We start from the raw sequence: 23034 nt of genomic DNA, 5'->3' as shown, positions 1-23034 counted from the left end.
TTTTTCAAACCAAGGCCAGATACACAATGGGGATAACACCTGAACATGCCCGTCGGCGGTTCAGAAACCAAAAATGGAAACGAGATGGGTCATTCCCCCGACACGCCTACCACATTGCAAAAAAGATTAGAGAGCCTAGAGATAGTGCGATGACCCTCAGAGCCTAGAGAGCAACTGACTCAGAACAAAGGACCCACACCCCAAAACTTCCCGCCCTTGAGATTTGAAAAATATCTTGTTTCCTGATTGGTCCTCTGGTCAGGTGTTGTTTGTTACCCCTTTGCAGGTGAAAGAGACATTAACCCTTAGCTATCTGTTTATGACAGTTACACCCTCCCCTCCCATTTTACAGCCAGATGACAATTTGCCATTGGGCTCTATGTTCTAGCAAGATAATCATAGACCAGAAATTACAAGGCTTTGATTGTAAACCCAATTTGGATACTGATTTGCTGTGATGCTTTAGCTAAGTCGCTTACAGATGGCTAAAACAGAGGCTCTGAGTGTAAGAAGGCCAGCGATCATAAGCCTACTTTTTAGGGGCTTGGGAAGTCTGTCTAGGTGATAAGAACAAGAGAATGGCCATACTGAGTCAGGCCAAAGGTCCATCTAGCCTAATATCCTGTCTACCAACAATGGCCAATGCCAGGTGCCCCAGAGGGAATGAACAGAACAGGTAATCATCCAGCGATCCATTTCCTGTCTCCCATTCCCAGCTTTTGGCACATAGAGCCTAGGGAACCATTCCTGCCCATCTTGGCTAATAGCCATTGATGGACCCATCCTCCATGGACTTATCTAGTTCTTTTTTGAACCCTGTTATAGCCTTGGCCTTCACAACATCCTCTGGCAAGGAGTTCCACAGGCTGACTGTGCGTTGCATGAAAAAGATACTCCCTTTTGTTTGTTTTAAACCTGCCGCCTATTAATTTCATTGGGTGACCCCTAGTTTGCATGTTATGAGAAACAAATAACACTTCCTTATTTACTGTCTCCACACCAGTCATGATTTTATAGACCTCTATCAAATCCCCCCTTAGTCATCTCTTTTCCAAGTTGAAAAGTCCCAGTCTTAAGCTCTCCTCGTACGGAAGCCGTTCCATAACCCTAATAATTTTTGTTGCCCTTTTCTGAACCTTTTCCAGTTCCAATAGAATACGATGTTTAAGGATCAAAGAAATCAAAGGGAATTTGGTACCCAGCTCCCATTGGCTATTCTATATCTAACTCCTTTGGGGCGCCTTTCAAAAGCCAGGCTTTAGCGCCAAGTATTATTAGGGCCAATCAGAAGCAGAACAGAGAATAGAACTCAAGACCTCGGGCACCTGGCCCTATGCCCATTCACTGCAGCCAGGGGGCCTCAATGGACTCTTCTGATGTGGATTCTCTAGTGAAGCTATTTTTTTTTTTTTTTTTTTAAAGAGAAACATCCAGAGGAAGGGAGGGCAAAGTATCTAGCCCTTAGGTGAAAACTTGATTCCACTTTTGCAGAAGTCTCATTACCAGGAAAATTTTAATTAAAAGGAAAGAAAAACCAAACCCAAACTAAGCTCCTCTCAAAACACATAATTTCACCAGCTTTGCTGGCCATATGCTATGTGACTCATCACCACACTAGCTACACTAGGGCCTATACCCCCTCTGCCCTGCTCAAAATAGAGAGACTCAAAAACCAGCACTGTTCACTTAGCCTGATTTTCAGCGGTGTTCAACGCTCCCTGACTTCAGTTTGGATCGCGGGCATTTAGCAACTCAGGGCGTGGGGAGAATAAAAATTGAGCCTTTAGTCTTCAATCCCTGCTTCTTTTTAATAATTAAGCAAATTATGCAGCCTCTGAAGTTTGATACGCTTCAAGCTTCCACATCCTCCACGGGCTTTGTCTAGCCTCACTTGCTGACACTTTGTTAAAAGCTCTGAATGAACAAACAAAAACTAGCTTGCGGATAAGCTGACACTATAAGGCTGTTGTGGGGGGGGGGGAGGGGAGAGAAGAAGAGGCAAGACAGACTGAGAGAATGTTCTCACAGAGGCCAGGAGCGCACAGGTAAGTTACTGGAAGTCGGTAACCAAGGAAACTAATTACGCTTCCCGTCAGCTCCATTGTGCCTCATCACCAATGCTAGAATAGGCTGTGAAGAGGAGAAGCTGTTCCCTGCATCCCCCGGTGTGGCAGGGAAATAAAAGAATGACCAGTCCAGCTGCAGGCTGGAATTCTGGGGGGCCAGATTCCAGCTCAGCTACACCAGTGAGAATCCAGAGTAACTTCACTGGCCGTAAAGGAGTCACTCTTGCTTTACACCAGGACAAGAGGGAACAGACCGTGACTCAGAGGGATCATGCCTTCAATGCTGAACCCACTGAAGGACTCAATTTGCAGACTTAAAAAACATCTCTCTCTATTCACTAAGCTCAGTCAGTTTTTAGCAGTGCTGGGCTCATGCACTGCAACAGACATGTCCTGGCTTGTTTAATGTCGGCACTCAGATTGGCACAGCTAATTCAGTTTAAGTTCTCTGCTGTGCATTGAATTATACCCTGCCAGATTCTGAGTTTGGTGACACACGCATAATGCTGGAGCAACCCCGTTGCATCAACAAGGTCCACCAGACTTACCTGGGTTGGGAGTAAGATCAGAACACGCTTTAGTGATGGCTGCCCCAGTGTGCGGATTCTAAGGGGAAAAACGTTGGCTCAATATAGAAAATGACTCTGCTCTGAAACATTTTCTCATTGGACCAATAATGCACCTATCTGCCCCAAGAAGGTGACTGCCCCAGTGCAAGGCTGCATACATTTGGGGTTGTTAATTATAGCCTCATAAGATTATTAAAAAAAAAAGTGGGAAAGAAGGAATAGGGCTTTTTGTCAGAAACAGGAATTTGTTTCTTTTAGTTGTGACTCTAATGTGACAGTACTTGTTCTGGAGCTCCAGGTGACACTGCTTAATAAGAGACAAACCTCAAGGTTCACATCAGTCATTTCAGACTTCACCCAAACTGCAGAGATCTGCCAAACAGGATTGGAAGCCCGAGAACTGGCATGTTCTGCTTCCTATTAGCCTGCCCCTCTCACTGGACTCTCCTGGCACCGAAGCTCCACTTAAGTTCTTGGGCCCAGCTTCTCAAAGGTATTTGGTGGCTAACTCCCATTGATTTCTCTTCGCTACCTTAGAGAATCCGGGCCTTGGAGCTTGATTTTCAGAAAAACTGAGCACTTGCAGGTCCTAGTGACTTCAATAGAGCAGGAGCAGACCCCATGTGCGTGGGCGAGTCAGCCAGCTGCATTGGAGAGATTTTTTTGACCCTGGTCTGAAGCATCGGACAGGAGGCTGAACCAGATGCATTGCTGTGCTGATCTCCTATGGCAAATCTTTCAGTTTTAAGGTAGGTAAATGCAGGCACATCTGCCCTGAATGAAGTTTAGTGAAAGAATTTCTATGGGGAGAATTGTGTGAATTTCCCTTGTAAATGACATCCCCATCCCAGCTCCCCCCCGTAAGGGAAAATTCCACATACAGGGCACAAGACAGCTCTGCTGTCTCTACTTTGTTTCCTGAGCTAGAATAGTAATTGCAATTCTTCTGCAACCAGTGCATGGGTTTTAGTAGGCCTGAGCCGTGCAATACAGATTCAGTGGCTACCCCACCGTTTCTCAATGCAAAGGTGTAGCCCATATGCTGCTGGCATGGATTCCACCTTCCTGCTGCATATAGGATGGCAAATAGCCCCTGCATCTTCCCTCCTCCCTGTGCAGCAGAATCACTGCATTAGGGGCTTTCCATGAGCCCTAATCACTTGGGTGAAGATCATTCTTAGAGAGCTTATTAACCACCTCCTACGCTGGTTACAGATCTCCTGCCCTTCATGATTTTTGTGCCTTTTTTAAAAAATACAGATTCCTCAATCCAACCCACAGTATTTCTCCAAACATATGTAACAGAAGCCTTGAAAAATTTTAGTCCATGATTGAAAGAAACATGAAGTAATCTCCAAGAATATACTTCACATTGGGTGTCTAATCAAAGTCACGTTTGTAAGGGGGGCGGGGGGAAAGCCTTGAATAGTTCTTAGCACTCCCAGCTTGCTCTTCTTCACACAGCTGTATCACCACTCTCAGCCTCAAGAGAGGCTTCAATACACCTTCTGTTTAACAATTCATGCAAATCAATATTTCCCTGCCATGATAAGTTAGAATGAAGTCTGCATTTGCTGTGCAGACGAAATAATTACATGGTTTCCCTTTCTGCTCCATCTTTAAAGGGCGTGCAGTGAGGAACAGAATGAGCCACTGCTGGAGAGAAGGGAGATAAATATGCTTTTAAGGGAACATCTCCTTTGCAAGTCAAATGGAAAAAAAATGTATCACTACATAACAGACAGAGGCAAACTGTGCTCTCTGTTAAGCCAGTGGTTTCCATTGGCATTTATCCAGATTTACACCACAGTGTTTGGCCCTCAAACATTGGTCTCTTTTTGTGATACTTAACATATGTGGATCCCTTTGGGTCATGATTCTTATCATGGGTCATCAGCAGGATTTGAACCAAGGATCTTTCATACCGTAACATTGACCTGTTTTGTACATCCACTAGCTACCAGCTACAGCAAGTTGTTATGCTCTCTTGTGCACTACCGGTGACTTGGTATGTGACCTTGGGTGAGTCATCTCACCTCTTCATACCTCCATTTCCCTCCTCGCTTGTTGTCTGTCTTGTCTAGACAGATTTTAAGCTCCTTGGGGAACGGAGTGCCTCTCGCTATGTGTTTGTACAGTGCTCAGCACAAAAGGACCTGACCTTGGTTGGAGTCTTTGGATACTACTTCAATAGTTATTTTAGCTTTATTAGAGGTGGGCTCGAACTAAAATCCTGGTTACAAAACACCCTAAAACTAGGGGGTAGGGTGAAATCCAAATCTAGATCTAAATTTTGGATGTGGCTCTTTTATAATGGGGGTGAACCCAGACATTCAACTTAATTCTTATTTACCCCTAGTCAGGTTTTGTAAGATACCTTTACACAAAGTAAGCGAGTATCATCTCCACTGTACAGCTCAGGAAACTGAGGCAGAAAGTGGGGTAGTGATTTGCCCAAGGTCACACACAGGCCACTGGCAGAACTGGAGGTAGAACCCAGGGCTGAAGATTCCCAGTCCAGTGCCCTATCTACTAGAGAACACTGCCTCTCTTACCAAAGCCATGTTTTATATCAGACAAAAGCCAGGATCCCCTACAGGAATTGAAAGAGTACAAGATTCCTCAAGTGCGCTGTGATACAAGGGTATGAATTAGTAATTCTGATGGGAGCACAGCATAGCCAATGAGGCTTAAGGAGTCAACATTGTCCTTCAGCACCTTGGACAACTCCCTTTGCTGGACTCCATCACAAAATGAGTACTAATGTACAATGAAAAGCCCATTGAAGTTGATGAGTGGTGGTGTGGGACCTTTCATTGATGTCAATGGGCTTTGTATCAGGTTCTAAAACTGTCTCATAGCGACAGCTTGCAGGGGGTGTGCAGAGTTGCTCGGCATTATGATGCAGCATTGGCACATCTTCCACCGGTGACATTTTCTGCTATTTGTATCCTTGTCCACAACTCATAGGGTTTCTTGCCCGCTGTTTAGCCACCTAAGGTCATTAGTAGACCCTACTGCACCTCAGGTAGCTGCTTTACACTTTCACTGTGTAATGTTTCTTGTGTATAAATTCAACCACAATCAGATTTGTGGAGGACACCAAAATTAGAGAAGGGAACACACACAAAGGGATAGAACCAAACTGGAAAAAGCAAATTGGGCAGATGAGATTAGAGTGTCAGGGACAGCAAGTTGTCACAGGAAAGTCAGTCCTAATAAACGTAACATGCTACAAATAGGGAACTGCCTCATTTTGTCTCTTTAATACTGTCCCTGCTAGAGCCAAGCGAATAACTCGGATGATAATTTTGCCTCTTTTTCCTTTCAGGAGTCATCCATGAACAGCTTCCAAATCCCCTGAATGTATTCATTATGCAGTTACTCGCTGAACATGTTCTCGCTCCGTAGACTCTTGACAAGCAGTTGGTTGTAAGTAAACAAACACCTAAGGTGCACTGGCTAGTTTTGATTGGAGACACAGCTCACATGGCGTGTGTGTTTCCCAACTGGACAAACATCACTTTGAAATCAGGTTTAATGTGAGATTTCAAAGTTCATTGCCCATGGAAATTCTCCATCATTTACTGACAACGTGCTGTTCCCAGTCTGGATATCCTTTGATGCACTGAGCTACTCATCTCCTGTTAAGATAAATGGAAGGTGAGGTGCTCAGGACATTGGAGGATGGAGTCGTAAGGGAGCACTCTCATCCATAAACTCAGCTGCAGTGGACGTGCAATCTGCAACTTCAAAACAGCAACAATAAAAGGATGATAATTCCATGAATTTTTTAAATCGCAACTAAGTCCTGCTTTCTAACCAGCTGTAGTTAGAGCACCTCTGGTAGTCAAGTTAGCTTAGAATTTTGAACAAATATTTGTGGAAAGATTAGTTTTGTTGCACATGCGCTGTTCTTACCCTAATATTGAGGTTTCCTGTAACCAAGCAGTGGATTTGCTCAGAGAAAAACAAAAGATCAGGGCTGGAAAGTGGAGGGGTGCTCTCAAGCAATAGTCTGTAGATGTGGAATAGTGAGAGAACCATTTCCTAGAAATCCAAAGTCACAAAACCCAGTTGACTCAAACCACAGAAGACCTCACGCTAAGCTAAGAGGCATTGTGCAGGCTGCTTAGCGAGGTGGCAGTTTATAATCTTTAATATGCTTCTAAAACACATTCTGTTAATTCTCAGCTAAATAGAATGGACTTAGCACTTGACAAGGAAAATAAATAACTAGAACTGATAAACAGAGATGCACCATTCCTGTGCCCCAGATAAACTTGTCACCAATGATTTCCCACCCCTCCAACCTCCTTTGTCATGTTAATATCCTCTATCGTAATAAGGATTCCTAGCCATGGCTGAGAATCAGCTTATACTATTTACTTTAATGACCTCATTTGTCATCTTAACTAGCTTGTTTACTGCTGGGACTCTATTGTCATTCTGCCAGAAGTCCTCGTTTACAGTTTCTTTATTATTATTTTAAAGATTACATTGTTTGGAATTTGATGCAACCAGTCTATGAAACTCCTACGGCAAGAGGACACAGATGTATTTGGAGTTTTGATTTAGGTGGTGTTTCTCCCCGCCCCCCTCCATCAACCTCAATTAAGTGTTCTCCCACCCCCATATGATTCTGTATCACTGTTGTTTTTTCCTTACTTTTCACTTTGTCTTTTAAACTTTCAAAAGATACACAGCTGGTTATGACATTGTAATGTTGCCATAGATTTTAAGTTGTGAGAGGAATTTCAATTGCGAACATTTTTTGGGAGTCGGGGGGCGGGGCGGGAGGGTAGTAATAGGTTTTCCATCTGTATCAGCTGATTTGATCATTTTAAGCTCATTCCTCATCTCTTGACTTGGCCATATCTGAGAGCTCTATACCCTTGGATTAGATTGCATTTCATTTCTCTTCCTTATGAGATGTCTCCAATCTTGACATGCTCGGTAAAAATCTGATGTTAATTAAACCATTTACATAGGTTTGGAGAGAACCTAATATTTCATGTTTCATTATACTGTGCATTATGTGGGAAAGTTAGAGTAAGATAGCAGGCCATATTAAAAACAAACAAAAATCTTTGATACTCCAAACGACGAGGGAGCCATAGAGACTGGCCATGTACGAGATTCAATTACCAATTATCTGTTGGTGATCTGTCTCAGCGAACAATGCTCAGTGTAACTAAACCCAGGAATGAGCCATTTGCATCTTTGGGGAGATAGGAACTTATTTTTTGCCTTTGACTGACCTTCTTCAGCTGCTACTCCCCACCTGGCTTGGCCTCCCTCCTCTGAGGTAAGCGTTCAGGCAGCTGTTTGCCAAGGCACCTGTCCTCCTGTGACCACCACAACAGTCAAGCCTCTCTGTTTCCAGTTATCTTAAACAAAAGACAGCTGCATTGGGCATAGGTCAGGTGCATGTCCCAGCATCAAGGTTAACCAGAATAGACAAACATAGCTGGATAGGCTCCAGGCTTAGAGTCAGTTTGATTAAACAAGATGAAGACACCCGATAGATTAAAACATTCACTCTCTCAGGCTGGCCGGAGCCTCTCTCTTTCAGCATCCCCAAAAGGCAAATCTCTGACTAAGGAAGTCTGCATACCACAGTAGCCGAGGGCCATTTTTCTCCCCAACCCCCCTATTGAAGGGGTCCCAATACTCATTGGCTCATCAAATTAACATGCACATCTCATCCCTTCTTCCAGTTCAGATGATCAATAAGCCACCTCTTTTTACACAGTTCCTTTGCATGCAAGCACATTAAGAACACCCCTATAAACCCATCAGCAACAGGCCTTTCCTCCCCACCAACGATCACCAATGTACTAAGAGAGAGACTTGTTTACTAGGCAAACCTTTGAAGAACTTAATCTAAAAATCATCATACAAGTTATTTATACATTAAAAGTGACAGAGCATTGGGTTTTGTTTAATATGACTTTAAATGAAAGAGCTTATGGAATTGCATCACTTCCTTATAAGTTTGTCATGGACAAAAATCCTCATGTATTTCCTACATGAAAATGCGCCCCCAACTTCCGTTCAAGCAATTAATACTTTTGTGTGCAAATAAACAAACTTACTAACTTTAACTGACTATTTTTTTTATAAGTTACGTGGAAATATGTGCATGAGTATACTGTACTTACTGGCAGGATACCAAAGAAGTTATTAGCATGTAGGAAAGGGATATAAGATGACTCAGTAGTGTCCCCAAATGGTTCTGTTTGAGTCTTGCTCTGGATGATCATGCCTGGGCAGTCCAGATGACAAAGCTGATAGAGATCATGCTGTAAAATTAATTTAAAACTTCAGTTAATTACAAGATTATGAGCCCCAAAGAGTGACAAGCATATTTGTGAACCTTGCAATCAATCATCTTATGCCCTATTAATACAGCAATATAGAAATGTTGGAAACATTGAGAGTGTAGGAATCGAGCCATCTGTATTCCCCAATATATCTAAACGCTTCAGAAGTTGCATCCAAATGTTATGTTTTTTTCTATGCACAAAGAATAAAATGCTCTCAATAACAGTTACATTTATTTTAGTCCATCAACAACAACAAAATAGAACAGGAGCAAAGTGTCTAAGAGAGAGCACAATGTGTGTGCCTACAGCATTCTGCATTCAACTTAACACAAAATGGCTCCCTATTTCTGCAGACACCAAAATCTTTTGAGATTTAAAGGTGCAGTAGACAAGATGTTGCTTGACCATTTACATATTTAAATATGCTACCTGTGTACATGTATTTCCAAGAGATAATTTTGGTCCATCTCTGAATTAGTAGCATTTCTCTCTTGTGCTGGCTTAAATACCTAGATTCCCTGTTTCAAGCTCAGTTATTGGGAAACAAATACAAGTGCAAAATCATAACCCCTGCTTTCCAGAAATCTGAGCACTTTACACACTTTTGTTAAAACTCCCAGTCCCTCGGTGAGGTAGAGAAGTGCTAACCCATATTACAGACGTGGAAACCGAGGCACTGAGTGGTGAAGTGATTTGCCCAAGATCTTATAGTGAGTCTGCAGCAAAGCTTGGAAAGAACCCAGAACTTTCACTTTCCAAACAAAGGCCATCCCATTTTTAAATCCACTCTCACCCACCATCCAGGCCTCCCTACTGGTAATTTATTTCCAAGTAGTGACTCCCCCTGCACCATTTACACCCAAACTTGTCATTCCCTCATTTATGTATTTATTGGGGTTGGGGCGGAGGGAGAACCACCACACAGATCTTGCAGCATTTACTACAACCCTATTGTTTCGGTGAACAGTCAGCAGAAGCAATTTCCATAAGCATAGCCCTGTACTGCTAGCTATCAGATAAATGGGTTGGTCTCATACCTGTGGCTCAGCATTCTCCTGCAAAGCCCTCTGGCTAGCAGATGGCTGGTGAGAAGATTAATGTGGGGGCTACATTTTTAAAAGTACAGTTCAATTCATGTCAGAGGCGAGTCCAAAACAAACTCACACGGCTGAGCACCTTGTAAGATACACTGAGGAAGTTTGAATCTGGAGTCAGATTCCGACTTTTTGGGTTGTGCCTCTGTCTACATAGGCTTGGAAGGGTTAGAGAGTTTAAAATCAGTAAACATCAATTTCACTGTGTACTCAAACTGATGAAAAAAATATTTCCATCTGTCAAGGCTATTTCCCCACTCTGGCACTTTGAATGCAGAAGGTAGGGGCCCGCAAGGATTCTAAAAATTAATCCTGGCCACTCCAGGCTTGTATTAAACCTCCACGCTTTTCTCTGACCTTAGATTGGTAGATGCTGCCACCACCCAAGTGCAGAACTCCTTTGAGAGCCCAGGAAGGCGCACTTGGGAATTCCTTCCTGTGTGGTTCCCTCAAGCCCTTTCACCCCCTATCCGAGGAAGAGCTGAGGAAAAAAAAGGGCAATCAGCTGTTGCCACCAGCTAATTAAACAACGCGTACAAACCTCTTAAGACAGAAAAAATCCAGTTCTGTTCTTAAAAAAAAGTAAATTTTATTAATAAAAAAAGAAAAAAAATACATCTGGGAACTCAGGCTACTGCTAGATTTTAAAAGAGCAACTACAAGGATTAAGCACCAAGAATAGCTTTCTTGAGGTCCAGCTTAAAGGTTATAAGCAAAACAAAGCACCTGGGGTTAGCACAGAGGCAGCGGTGTAGCCAGGTGGAGGGAACAGTGGGAGCGATAAAAAAAAAATAAAAAAATAAAGGCACCACCCACTGCAGCGCTTTTACTCACCTGGCGGTGCTCTGGGTCTTCGGCAGTGGGCCCTTAACTCGCTCTGGGTGTCTTCGGTGGCACTGAAGGACTCGCTGCCAAAATGCTGCCAAAGACTCACGGAGCGACTGAAGGTCCAGCTGAAAATCCGGAGCGCCGCCAGGTGAGTAAAATAGAAGTGCTGCAGCGGGTGGCACCTTTTTCTTTTTATTCCCCCCAAAAATCGCTCTTCCGGGTGAAGTAAAAAGATGCCAAGAAATTGACAAGGCTTAGTGGGGGAGCAGCCGCTGCCCCACTCCCCGCCAGCTACGCTACTGCACAGAGGAGTCCACAAGCCATAAAGAAATAAAGAGATAAACCTAATCGTGTCTTCCTCGACATTGCCTGATCTACTTAGATATCTGGGTTTCAAATGGAGTAGTTTCTAGGTGTGATACTGAGGATTTTTCATATCTGGCCCCAAGCTTTTTACAGCATAGCTCTGCCCTGTCTGCCTCTTCCTGGGAGAACAGACAGACAGACAAAAGGAGTCTTTGTTTCAATTTTTAAAAGTGCTAGCCTTTCCATTGGCTCTTTTGGCCAGGCGCCCACTCACTTTCTTTTGCCTATGCATAGCAGTGAGACTTTTTAACCCTTTACAGGTAGAGCAATTAGAGAACCACTACTAAGAGGGACTTTATAGCTACTGGCTGGCCGGGTGTCCATAAAAGAGAGCTACCCCCATCCCTTCATTTATCACACCATCATAATAATTAAAATGTACAGAGAGGCAAAAACTGTGCTGCTTGAGAACTTAAGAGTTTGATTTAAGGATATTTACTTTGTATATTTTACCATGTGATGCTGACAGCTTGTGCTTTATAAACTGTTAACTTTCTGGAATCAATGTTTACTGTTATTAAATAATAATTGTCTGACTCTCCCATAATTTCCCACAACTGTAAAAAAATTAAAAGTGGATACAAAACTGAAGAAAAAGAAAAGAAAAGATTATTTTTAATCAGTATTATCTACTGACATTCTAAAAAATAAATGCTGAATTCTGCCAAACCTACGTGTACATGAAGGAATGTGGATGCCATTTCATTTCTGGACGTTTGATTAATAGAAACTCTCGAGTCAGCTCTGAATTGTTTTCCCCAACACGCCCCCCCCCCACAGCCATGCATCAAGTGGTACAGGATCTTCACGATGACCATTAAATCTCTGTGCCCGGTGGATTATAACATATGCTGTCTATGGAGAGAGAGGAATATTTGTAGTCACAGCGGGTAATGAGTGCTGGATCTAACAAATTTAATAGCATGAATTATTCACAGATACAGTCAGGATTGCCATCTTGTTACACAGTCGCAGCAGGGATTATTAATTTTTAAATACAGCTAATGAACTTTTATGGGAGCCTCGTTTGGTTAGCAGTGGAGATGCTCTGAAAGGCTCCTCGGGAACTTCCTGCCTCTACCCCACAGTTCAACCCTGAGACACTGAACTTGGGTACTAAACTCCTCAGTTGACGGAAGATGTACTCTCTCCTCTAGGGCTGGGCAACAAAGAGGTGGCACTATGAGCTGGCTTCTTTAGGCCTGAATCCTGCATCAGGATTTGCTTGTGCGGGCCTCTGCACCTGTGCAGAGAGCCAATGGGATTTTTCAGCTGCAGATCCCAACACCAGATTAGGGCCTAAATTTGAATAGCTTCCAAACCACTGTCATCTTCTGCTCTACAAGCATGGCGAAGACAGCACCAATATGCTGTGCACCCAGGCCTCTTTAAAGGCCTTTGCTCTGACTAACCCAGCCCTTCTACAGGCAGCTCAGAAAGTCAGATAAGGCTTGCTGGACCCTGCAGCTTGGGGAGCAGGAGTACAGTCCTTTGAGAAAGCCACCAGCCAGAGCTGGAGCAAAGCATTCTGGGCCCCAGGCTCGCTCAACATTCTCTCCTGTGGCTCAACTCCTACCGGGGTGACCAGATGTCCCGATTTTATAGGGACAGTCCTGATTTTTGGGTCTTTTTCTTATATAGGCTCCTATTACCCCCCACCCTGTCCCAATTTTTTCACACTTGCTGTCTGGTCACCCTAACTCCTGCACCGTGGGGCTCCAACCTTCCTCAGCTTGGCAGTGACCAGCTACACAAAAACCATCAGTTGTGTTGATGAGGGACGTGGCACTACTCCTTGACTGGCTCTTCCTGGAGCTCTGCTCCCTGTATACACCGCTGTCTCAGACGACAGAAGATTCAGCCCCCACCCACCTGAGCACAGGACTAAGTGTGTGTGGGTGGGTGGAGGCCTTGTCTGCCCCCTACCCGCATTGCTACAATGGGACATGGCAACAGAAAGCTGCCACTCCCCCCATGCCCCCCACCCTCTATTGGGGTGCTGTTTGTGTGGGCATCCCAGAGAAGCAGATTTCAGAAATCGATGGGGTTGTTCATACCTCTGGAAATATTGGTTCAGGCAGACACTGCTGCACCAGTTGCACTTTCATTTCTTCACTTCCCCATGGTGGAAGAGACATATTATCGGCAGGGCTGGTATGTGTATATATTATTATGGTTGTCTCCTCCCCACTCTGCTGAGGTGGCACAGAGGAGGAAGGTGCCTGATTTAAGTGGAGGGGGGAAAGTAAAGCAGAGTAGAAGACTCCGAGGAGTTTTGGGGGAAGCTGGTGGGGGTTGAGGAGGAGAAGCATTGTCTGGGCAAGGACCCTGGGACACGTTGCTGTGTGTATGGATAGGAGAGAAAAAGACAGCGAGATCAGCTAAGAAACGAGGGTGCCAGTAAGGGTGCTGGGGCTGTCTGGACAAAGACACTGGGACAAGGAGCTAGGGTGGGGCATTGAGACTGGCTGAGGAGCTCATGGAGGGAAACTAGAAGCCTGTGAGATGGAGCAATGGGGGCAGAGGGTGCAACTATAGGCTGGATGGGAAGGAGAGGGAGAGAGAGAGAGAGAGACCGACCTAGAAGGGGGAAGCTGCGACTAACTGGACAAGAAAATTTGGACTGAAACAAGAAGATCTAAAATGAAGGCTAGGGGCTTGTCTACACATGCAAAAATCAATCTGGAATAAGGTAGTATGTGAATTTGAAATGATTAACTACTCCTAAGGCTAAGATTTTGTAACAGATTTTTAGTAAGATGTCATGAACAGGTGAGGGGTAATAAAGAAAAATTCACAGAAGCCTGTGATGTGTCGGTGACTTTTTACTAAAAAAAAATCTGTGACAAAATAAGGAGGGAGAAGGCTCCAGCACCTATCGCTGCTGGGGCACCATGCCCCCCATGGCAGTTCAGTTGCTCCAGAGGGCCCCCTGCCACCCACAGGGGGTTGGGAGCTGCGGGTCCCCATCTGACTGTTCCAGCCCTGCTGCCCCAGGGCTGAAGTCACGGTGGTCCCTGAAATGCCCGGATTCATGACCTCCGTGACAGAAATCATAGCCTTAACTAGCCCTGATAACTCCACATGTAGATTCTTTTATTCTGAAATAGAGTGCCTTATTCTGAATTAGCTTAATCCACTCCCATAGATGGAGTTAATCGGGAATCATTATTCTGAAATAACTCCCACTGTGGACAAGCCCTAAAACTGGTATGAGAAACTGGAGGCATGGAGACAGGGGCTAGCTAGATGAGGACCCTAGTATTGGGATGAGGAACTTGGAGTGGGGAAGATACAGAACTAGGGAAGGTTGGAGAGGATGCGGCAGGGAACAGGCAGAAGCGTCTGGAACTACTTTGCCCTCTCCGGCCTGTAATGGCACCCATGTTTCCTCAGTCTCACCTTCCTCTGTCATCAGCAACATTCCTTGTTTATTACAGGCTCTGTGTTCTCAGGATTTCCCCAGCAAATATCTGTGAAACCAACGGGCAATTTGTCCCAACTCCCCTGAGTCCTGGTCCACATCGAGGATGACAAGTTACTATTGTTATCAATTACTCCAATAGCTAAAGTAGCACCAAAAGGTTCCAGCCCAGCTGATGATCCATGTAGGTGTCAAGATAATCATAGAAGATTAGATGACCTCCTCAAGTCTCTTCCAACCCTAGGCCAACCCCCTGCTCAAATGAGGACCAACACCAACTAAATCATCCCAGCCAGGACTTTGTTAAGCCAGGCCTTAAAAACCTCTAAGGATGGACATTCCACCACCTCCCTAGGTAACCCATTCCAGTGCTTCACCACCCTCCTAGTGAAATAGTGTTTCCTAATATCCAATACTCCCCCTCTGCAACTTGAGACCATTGCTTCTTTTCTGTCATCTGCCACCACTGAGAACAGCCGAGCTCCACCCTCTTTGGAATCCCCCTTCAGGTATTTGAAGGCTGCTATCAAATCCCGCCCCCCTTTTCTTCTGCAGACTAAATAAGCCCAGTTCCACCAGTCTTTCCTCATAAGTCATGTGTCCCAGCCCCTTAATCATTTTCATTGCCCTCTGCTCGACTCTCTCCAATTTGTCCATATCCTTTCTGTAGAGGGGGGACCAAATGATGTGACATGATAGAATTTCTGCTCACCCCACAGAGATTTTGTGAAAATGAATTCATTAGGATTTGAGAAGCACTCAAATACTACAGTGCTGGGCATTGTAGAAAAGTTAGTGAGGAAATTAAGAACTATTTTTAGGATACTGTTTGAATTTATTGACTGCTCACTAACATGTGCGGCTATACCTTGAAAACAAGGAGAAAAAATATTGAATAGCTGCTCATTAAGCGAGCGCTGTCCGTCCGGCACATTGAATAAGGCAGGAGGCCTGTGGTAAAGATAATATGAGACCCTGTAATTAAAAATAATCTCAAGACAAAGCACAGCTGTAACATGGCAAAAACCACAAGAATGTCCAAAAAAGTTCTTAGAATGTATCAGGGACAATGTTTTGTTTCAGTTCTGGTTCTAACATGGAGTAATTTGCTTTCAACCTTCAGATTTGCATCAATCTGGGTGAATGATCATGGAATAATAGATTTTGGGATTCTAAGGAAAGGAAGGAGTGAGAGCAGCAAAATAAGGACAATGGACTCCAAAAACAGACTAAAAGAACTCAGAGAACTGGTAGGAAAGGTCCCATGGGAAGAAAATCTCAGGGAAAAAGGAATTCGAAATAGCTGGCAGATTCTCAGAAAGACAATATTAAACGTTGCAACAGCAAACTATCCCGATGCAAAGGGAAGACAGGAGGAATAGGAAGGTCCAATGTGGCTGTACTAGGAGCTTTCTGATGACCTGAAGATCAAAAAGAAATCCTATAAAAAGGGGAAACATGGACAAAATGCTAAGGATGCGCACAAAGGAATAGCAGAAACATGTCGGGACAAAATCAAAAAGGCTAAGGCACAAAACGAGTTACATCTTGCAATGGATAGAAAAGGCAATAAGGAGAGATTCCTTACAAACATTCAGAGCAAGAGAAAGATTAACAAAAAAGTCTAGAACTCACAACACGCGACATCAGGAAGGCTGAAGTATTTAATGCCTATTTTGCTGCAGTCTTCTCAAGATCCGCTCCAGCCCCTACATTTCTCTGATTCTAGACCGCTTACCCACAAAGGCGGGCAAAATAAGGTTGCACGCACAACTTTAATGTTGGCATTTACTCTTTTTCAAATGACTGACCTTTGCAACCTGAATAATGTTCTTTTAACTCAGTTTGTGGGCACGTAACATATTTAAGATGAGAGCTGAGATCGTCATATGACTCCAGGAGCCCTACACTTGAGCTTATTGTGCCTGTACTTTAACATGGCCCTGGCCAGAGACCCCATTTTAATGAATTCCTGCTTGTGTGCATCTCACCATCTGCAAAAAAATTGAGGTTACCTACAAATTCCTGTTAAAGCATCTTTCAGTCTCTTTTTGAGCATTTTTACAGAACACTGTTTATTCTGATAAACAGGCTGATGTCTACAGTGTATGCATCTTCACACGCATTATTCACCCAATAGATGGCTGACACAGGAAATCAATCTTCATACAGTAGGAACTCAATTCACATTAATGACCGCAAGGTCCTTTATAATGTACTGTAATCTATTTTGTAAAGCTATTTCAGATGGAGTAATACCAATCCTTGTAACAGACCTGGCTCTGCTGTTAACTCTTTGCTGATATGTGGGGAGATGCTGAAAATTGCAAAGAATTCAGGCTGGGGAGGATCAAGACCAGGGTTTTTGAGAGTGACTAGCGATTTTGGGTGTCTGGGTTGGTGACCCAGTTTGGGTCAGTTCTGCTAACAATCACCTCCACTAAAACATCTCTGCATGCCAGAATGAAGCGAGCTACAATCTGATATTCCCCCCTCCCCCGTTCCCTAAGTCAGAGAGAAGAATTTGCCTTCCCCAGTTCTCAACTACCCTTAACAACATTTTACCCACACCCTAGCTGTTAGCAAACAGCACTGATAGCTGCCATCATGACTCTGGCCATTAAGACCATCACTGCACAACTGGGGCATTACTGCCGCAGCCGCTAGGGTGACCAGATGTCTTGATTGTATAGAGACAGTCCTGATTTTTGGGTCTTTTTCTTATACAGGTTCCTATTACCCCTCACCCCCGTCACAATTTTCACATTTGCTGTCTGTTCACCCTAGCTTCTGCTACCAATGAAATCCACAGGAATACCAACAGCCTCCAGATTAACTGCATTTCGAACAGCACGTCATCTTCCTCGCGCCAGGCCACACATCCTCAGTAAGCAGGAACTTCCCCACTTTCAGGGCCTGTCTCTTGTCCCTGTTGATTTTTACTGCAGCAGAGTCTGGCCAACTGAATCCATGAAAGTAACACGTGTGCCCCTAGGACCATCCATCTGCTTCTTCCAATCACGTGTTGTCATTAGAGACTACATCCTCCTCCCAATCACATTGCCACCATACCTTTCCCCACAAGTCCTCCCAATGAGAGTTCTCCCTATGAGCCCCTTATAATAAATAATAGGAGATATACCTATCTCCTAGAACGTACCTTGAAAGGTCATTGAATCTAGCCCCCAGCCTTCACTAGCAGGACCAAGTACTGATTTTTGCCCTAGATCCCTAAGTGGCCCCCTCAAGGACTGAACTCACAACCCTGGGTTTAGCAAGCCAATGCTCAAACCACTGAGCTATCCCTCCCCCCACCTGCCTAAACCCACCTGCATGCCCCACTCAACCCTTCCCCTCCTCCCTGCTGCCACAGCTGTCCTTCCCTCCCCATGCTGACCGCCCCCTACCTTTCCAGTGCTGAAAGGAAACACACATCACTATTGATTTAACCTTATGAAAGAGCTAATTCCAGGGAACTGACTCTGCCCCTGGAATTACTATGGCTTTAGTCTGTTTTCCTACAGCATTAAACAAATAGTAATTTGCAGCTGTGTCTAAAGTCATTTCCTTCAGTGCAAGGAGAAGTATTTGTTCTCGCTGCCTGGATTTGGTGAATGGAGTGTGTGCAATGAACCAGAGGTGTTTGTGTTTTGCTAATGCTACATGTGGTTTAAAGATACACGTCCCTCTCCCAATTCTGCAAATTGCAAGAAAGTGAGAAGATTAATGATCTAGCCAGGCCGGAAATTTCCCACGTCAAGGCTTTTAGCCATATGAAAGGCAGTATTAGCATTCAATGCTATCAGCAGGCAAGAGAAGTGGAGAAAGTGACTGTGGTCAACATCTAGGTGAGGAGGCAGCAGCAGGATGGACAAGACTCACTGCTGAATTGTCACCTGCAGAAGGTGCTGCAAGAAGAAATATAAGAATCCTGCTCTTCAGGGAGATGGGACTCGGGGCATTGGGATGGCAGCGCCGGTGATCACAGGCCTGGCTCTGCTGCAGACAAAGGGCCTGTTTACACTGCGGTCAGAGGTGTGACTGCAGGAAGCGTACCCAGGCTAGCTAGCTCAAACAACGTCAGTGAAGCCATGGCAGCATGGATTGTGCGTCACTTCCTGGGGCCCTGGGTTTGTACTCAAGTGGCTAGCCTGTGCTGCCTGGGCTCACTGCTATTGTTATTTGAGCTAGATCAAAACTAGCTCAGGTATGTCTACATGTGTTGCAGAGGCATCTCTGATTGCAGTATAGACAGACCCTTCCATACTCCATCCATGACCTGCCTCTCACTGACCTGTCACAATCTCCCCAGCAGCCCCCTCTAAGTTCTGTAACCTGAGCATGAAGGACTTGGGGCTCCCCTCAGTAATCCACGCTGCATTGTAAACCTGGGCCCAGACTCAGGTTTGAGCCCCAAACCGCTACTGTTTAAACGTAGTTTGTCCGATTCAGGTCTGCAAGCAGCTCAGGACCTGGGCCCTAGGACCTGCCCAGGAGAGTGGATCTGAGCCCGAGTCCTGCTGTGACTGAGGTCCAAGCCTTGGCATTTTGCAGTGTGGATGCAGCCCTAGTCGGGCCTGCATAGTGCAATATGGATGAATTAGCACAGCTGTGAGACTTGGATCTGGCAATTGCAAACCCAGACTTACAATGCAGCACAAATGCTCAAGCACAGCCTTGGAAACACCAAGTCCACAAACCCAGGTATGTCTACAGTGAAGTGTAGACATACTCACAGAAACATCCAGCTCCCACCCTGCCAGGCACTGAGGTGAACAGAAGAAGAAACAAGAACGCACCCCTCTCTGCCTCGCTCTTACCATCACCTGCCTCTCACTGCACCACCCCACCTCCCACACCAACCCCCTTTAACTTCTATAACCTCAGGATGAAGGTGGTGGGGATCTTCTCAAAACAGGCACTAGTTCCACTGGCATATGATCAAGGACCCCCTTTACCACCCAGCACATCACCCCAAAACTTTGCTGCTTCAGTACCCAATTCATGTTGCACAGCTATCCTGATATTTGCAAGATTTGGGATTGCATAGGGACTTGGTCAAGTCATTCAATCGCTCAGTGCCTCAATTTCCCCATCTGCAAAATGGGTACAACAGCACTGCCATCATTCCACCATTTGTTTGCCTTGTCCATGTGAACCCCCATCCTGCAATCAGACCAGCTACTGCAATGACCTGGGCCTGTGTAGAGGCTCCTGTTGAAGTCACAAGTGCAAGGGTCTGTACAAATGAATCTCACTGCAGTTAGGTGTCTCAGCCCATTAGGAGGCTGGGATCATCTTGTCATATTTGTACTGCACCTAATACAACGAGACCCTGATTCTAAGTGCAATTACTTGTGTGACAGTGGGCCAAGTCAGGGACTTGGGAGCACTGCTAGGCTGGGGTCTGCACATGTACGTGTGCGTGCACGCACACACTCCGTGCCCCATAGAGCTTAACAGTCTACTTGAGAGAGGCGTTTTTAGGTGGTACCATGCTACTGATGTGTTATTATTATTAACAAGAACCATAGCTTGCGGATATGCAGGTATCATTTTGTTTTCTGTGTACTGCACCTTTAAATGCAAGGTTCCTCTGCTGGGGGAATAGCATGGTGAGGGGGTTTAGGAAGGGATCTCAGAGGGACCCATGAGCCAGAGCAGAACATGCATTTGTTCTTCACCTTAATCCAAAGCAAGAGCCCCCTAGCTGGAAAGGGCATGTTTGGCTCTAGAACAATCAACAGTTCTAGAAATGCACCATGACAACGTAATCAACAACACCTAGTGGTTACGTGCATCAGGCTAGGGGATACAACCACTTGCTCCAGTACAACTAGGGTAGGGGGCTGCTATCTGGTGCGCCAAAGCCTGGATTTGGCCTCCCATTAGGAGGTGTCTCTCCCTCTCTGCAGACGCCCTGCAAAGGCAACATTCTAGCCCTTTCCATCCCCCTTACCTCCAAGAGAAGGTCACTGTCTTCCTTGAGGCCATCTTTGCTTTCTGGAAACACAGAGGCTTTTCCTCTCGCTTTGTCCTTTCCAAAGGGAAGCCAATCATCTCCCTAAAAAGAAAGAAAAAAAGGCATACAGCTAAGGGAACTCAGAATGGCAGGCAGACTAGACAAGGGGCCAAGAGAGCACGGAACCAAGCATTCTGGCAAAGAAGTGACTACCCCTACTGTGTAACCACAGTACACAAGACCTCAGTTAAGCTTGAAAGAATGGTTCTTTTCTGCCTAGAGTTCGAACTCACTCAGCTTTCAACTGAACAAGCAAGAAACTCACCTCCCAAGTCCTTTAGTCCCTGACTAGCTGCTCCCTTCATTGCAAATGGACATCAGAAATCACCAAAACAGCGCTATAACTTCCATCTGCAGGCTCACGGATGAGCTCTGTGCAACTCTGTTCCCTCAGCAGCAATCAAGGGTTAATTCTCTCCAGCTGGGTTACTTGGCAGAGAGGATGAGTGCCACCAGCCAGCCCTTGCTATTTCTTAACCCCTTATTGGCTCTGAGTACAGTCCTGGGGGTTGGGGGAAGCTAGTTGAAAATTAGTGTGGTGATTTTGTGAGAAAATGTCAAATTAATTTCTAGAGAAAGTAGGTAGGTGAGGTAATATTTTTTACCAACTTCCATTGGTAAGAGACAAGCTTTTGAGCTTACATAGAGCTCTTTCACCAACAGAAGTTGGTCTAATAAAAGATATTACCTCAGCCACTTTGTCTCTTTAATTTTCTGGGACCAAAAGGGCAACAACAATGCTACAAACTCATTTCTGGGCTGTGCCTCTCAAAAGGGAGCTTTTGTTTACTCCAATTTTTTTCCTTACAAAAACTTGTATTGAGAATTTTTGGTCTTGAAAATCTTCCATTCCCCCAGGTCTTTTAGTTTTTCTCCTTTGAAAAGAAAAGGGAGGTAGAGTGGGGGCAAAACCCCATTTTTTTCATGTTTGGCTTTGGTTGAAAAAACTGAAAAAATTGAATCTATTTTGGAAAAGGGAAAAATGATTCATTCACAAAAAATTCAAGCAGTTCTATGGAGGGGTATGAGAGCCATTGCCTGTGACAGTCTTGGGCAGGGTGGCTTCTCCCCTGAATCCCAGCGGGCCCCACACTAAATGGGCAACATGGCAGAGCGTGGCATTTCTATGGGCAGGTTCACTGAATGCATAACACAGGATTTTCATTTTTAATGATTGCTGATGACCTCACATTGGATCTAATCAATTCTTCCAAACTATCCATTGTGGCTATTCCTAGTACACCCATCCCTGTAACAATACTTGGCCTTACAGAACGCTTTTCATGCATAGAGCTCAAAGTGCTTTACGCAGGAGGTCAATATCATTACCTCCATTTTATAGATAGGGAACCTGAGGCACAGAGATGAAGTGACCTGGCCAAAGTCGGGTAAAAATCCAGGGACAAAGTTGGGATTAGAACCCAGGTCTCCTGAGTCCTAGTCCACTACTGTAACCACTAGACATCACTGCCTCCTTTACTTTGTGTCACCAGATTATCTTGTTAAATCTGCAGTGCCACTGACCTCCCAGATGTCTGGTATTAGGGTTTTGTTTTTGTCCGTTCCATTGGAAGACATATTCTTCTGTCTTGCACATTCTTTGTTCTCTTTCTGTTGTCCCAATGGGATCTCATTAGTTTGACAGAGAGGAGAATTTGACTCATTAATAGAAAGAATATTTGCTTCTCCTATTCATAAGCAACGTTTGGAAGGTTTAGCAGGGTTTTCTGACCTATATTCCAGGCTTTGGTGTCTAGAACTCTCAGAATACCAGGGTCATATGTAGGCGACCCCTGCTCAAAAGGAAGAGCACAATGACAGGGGCCCCATTGTGAAAGGTGATGTGTTGTATCCTCGTTAGGGATGAGCAAATAATTCACTTTTCAGTTGAGGGCTGAACCAAAATAAATAATTAAGTTAATTGGTTCATTTCAAACCTAAACTGATTTTTTTTTCTCACCGAAATGGGAAAAAACCAAAAACAAACAAACAAACATCTTGGATTAAAAAAAACACACCCATAAGGAAACAAAACACCACAACATTTTTTTTTAATTTTGTTTTTTAGTTTTTGGGTGTCTTTCACCTTTTAAAAAAGTAAATAAATACAGATACATTTCTAAATGAAATGTCATTTGGAAACAAACAGTCAAATGGGTTATTTCAAACTGGCTGAAATGAAGCATTTTGTCTTTGAAAAAATCATTTTTTTCTGCAGAAACTATTCACCACCTTCAGCCCAAATTCCCAGATAATTTTGGTGCTCCCAAAATATGTTTTGGTAAATTTATTATTTACCAAAGAAATTTGCCCAGCTGTAATCTTTGACTCCCTCC

The 23034-nt window shown here is 44.4% G+C and overlaps 1 long non-coding RNA gene across 2 annotated transcripts in view; it reads right to left on the bottom strand.

Annotated features, from left to right (window-relative positions):
- The window catches only part of LOC142047894 (uncharacterized), a 122271-nt gene extending 101256 nt beyond the window's left edge, over positions 1-21015 (bottom strand). For both annotated transcript variants that reach the window (XR_012657197.1, XR_012657198.1), the window contains exons 1-2: positions 20636-21015; positions 8800-8940 (exon numbers count right to left, since the gene is read on the bottom strand). This is a non-coding gene — a long non-coding RNA (uncharacterized LOC142047894). The remainder of the gene's footprint in view (positions 1-8799; positions 8941-20635) is intronic.
- Between the last annotated feature and the right edge of the window lie 2019 nt (positions 21016-23034).

The sequence above is a fragment of the Chelonoidis abingdonii genome, chromosome 18, assembly GCF_003597395.2.
Source record: "Chelonoidis abingdonii isolate Lonesome George chromosome 18, CheloAbing_2.0, whole genome shotgun sequence".
Lineage (NCBI taxonomy): Eukaryota > Metazoa > Chordata > Testudines > Testudinidae > Chelonoidis > Chelonoidis abingdonii.
Note: the sequence above shows the minus strand (reverse complement) of the source record. Positions and strands in the feature narration are given on the sequence as shown.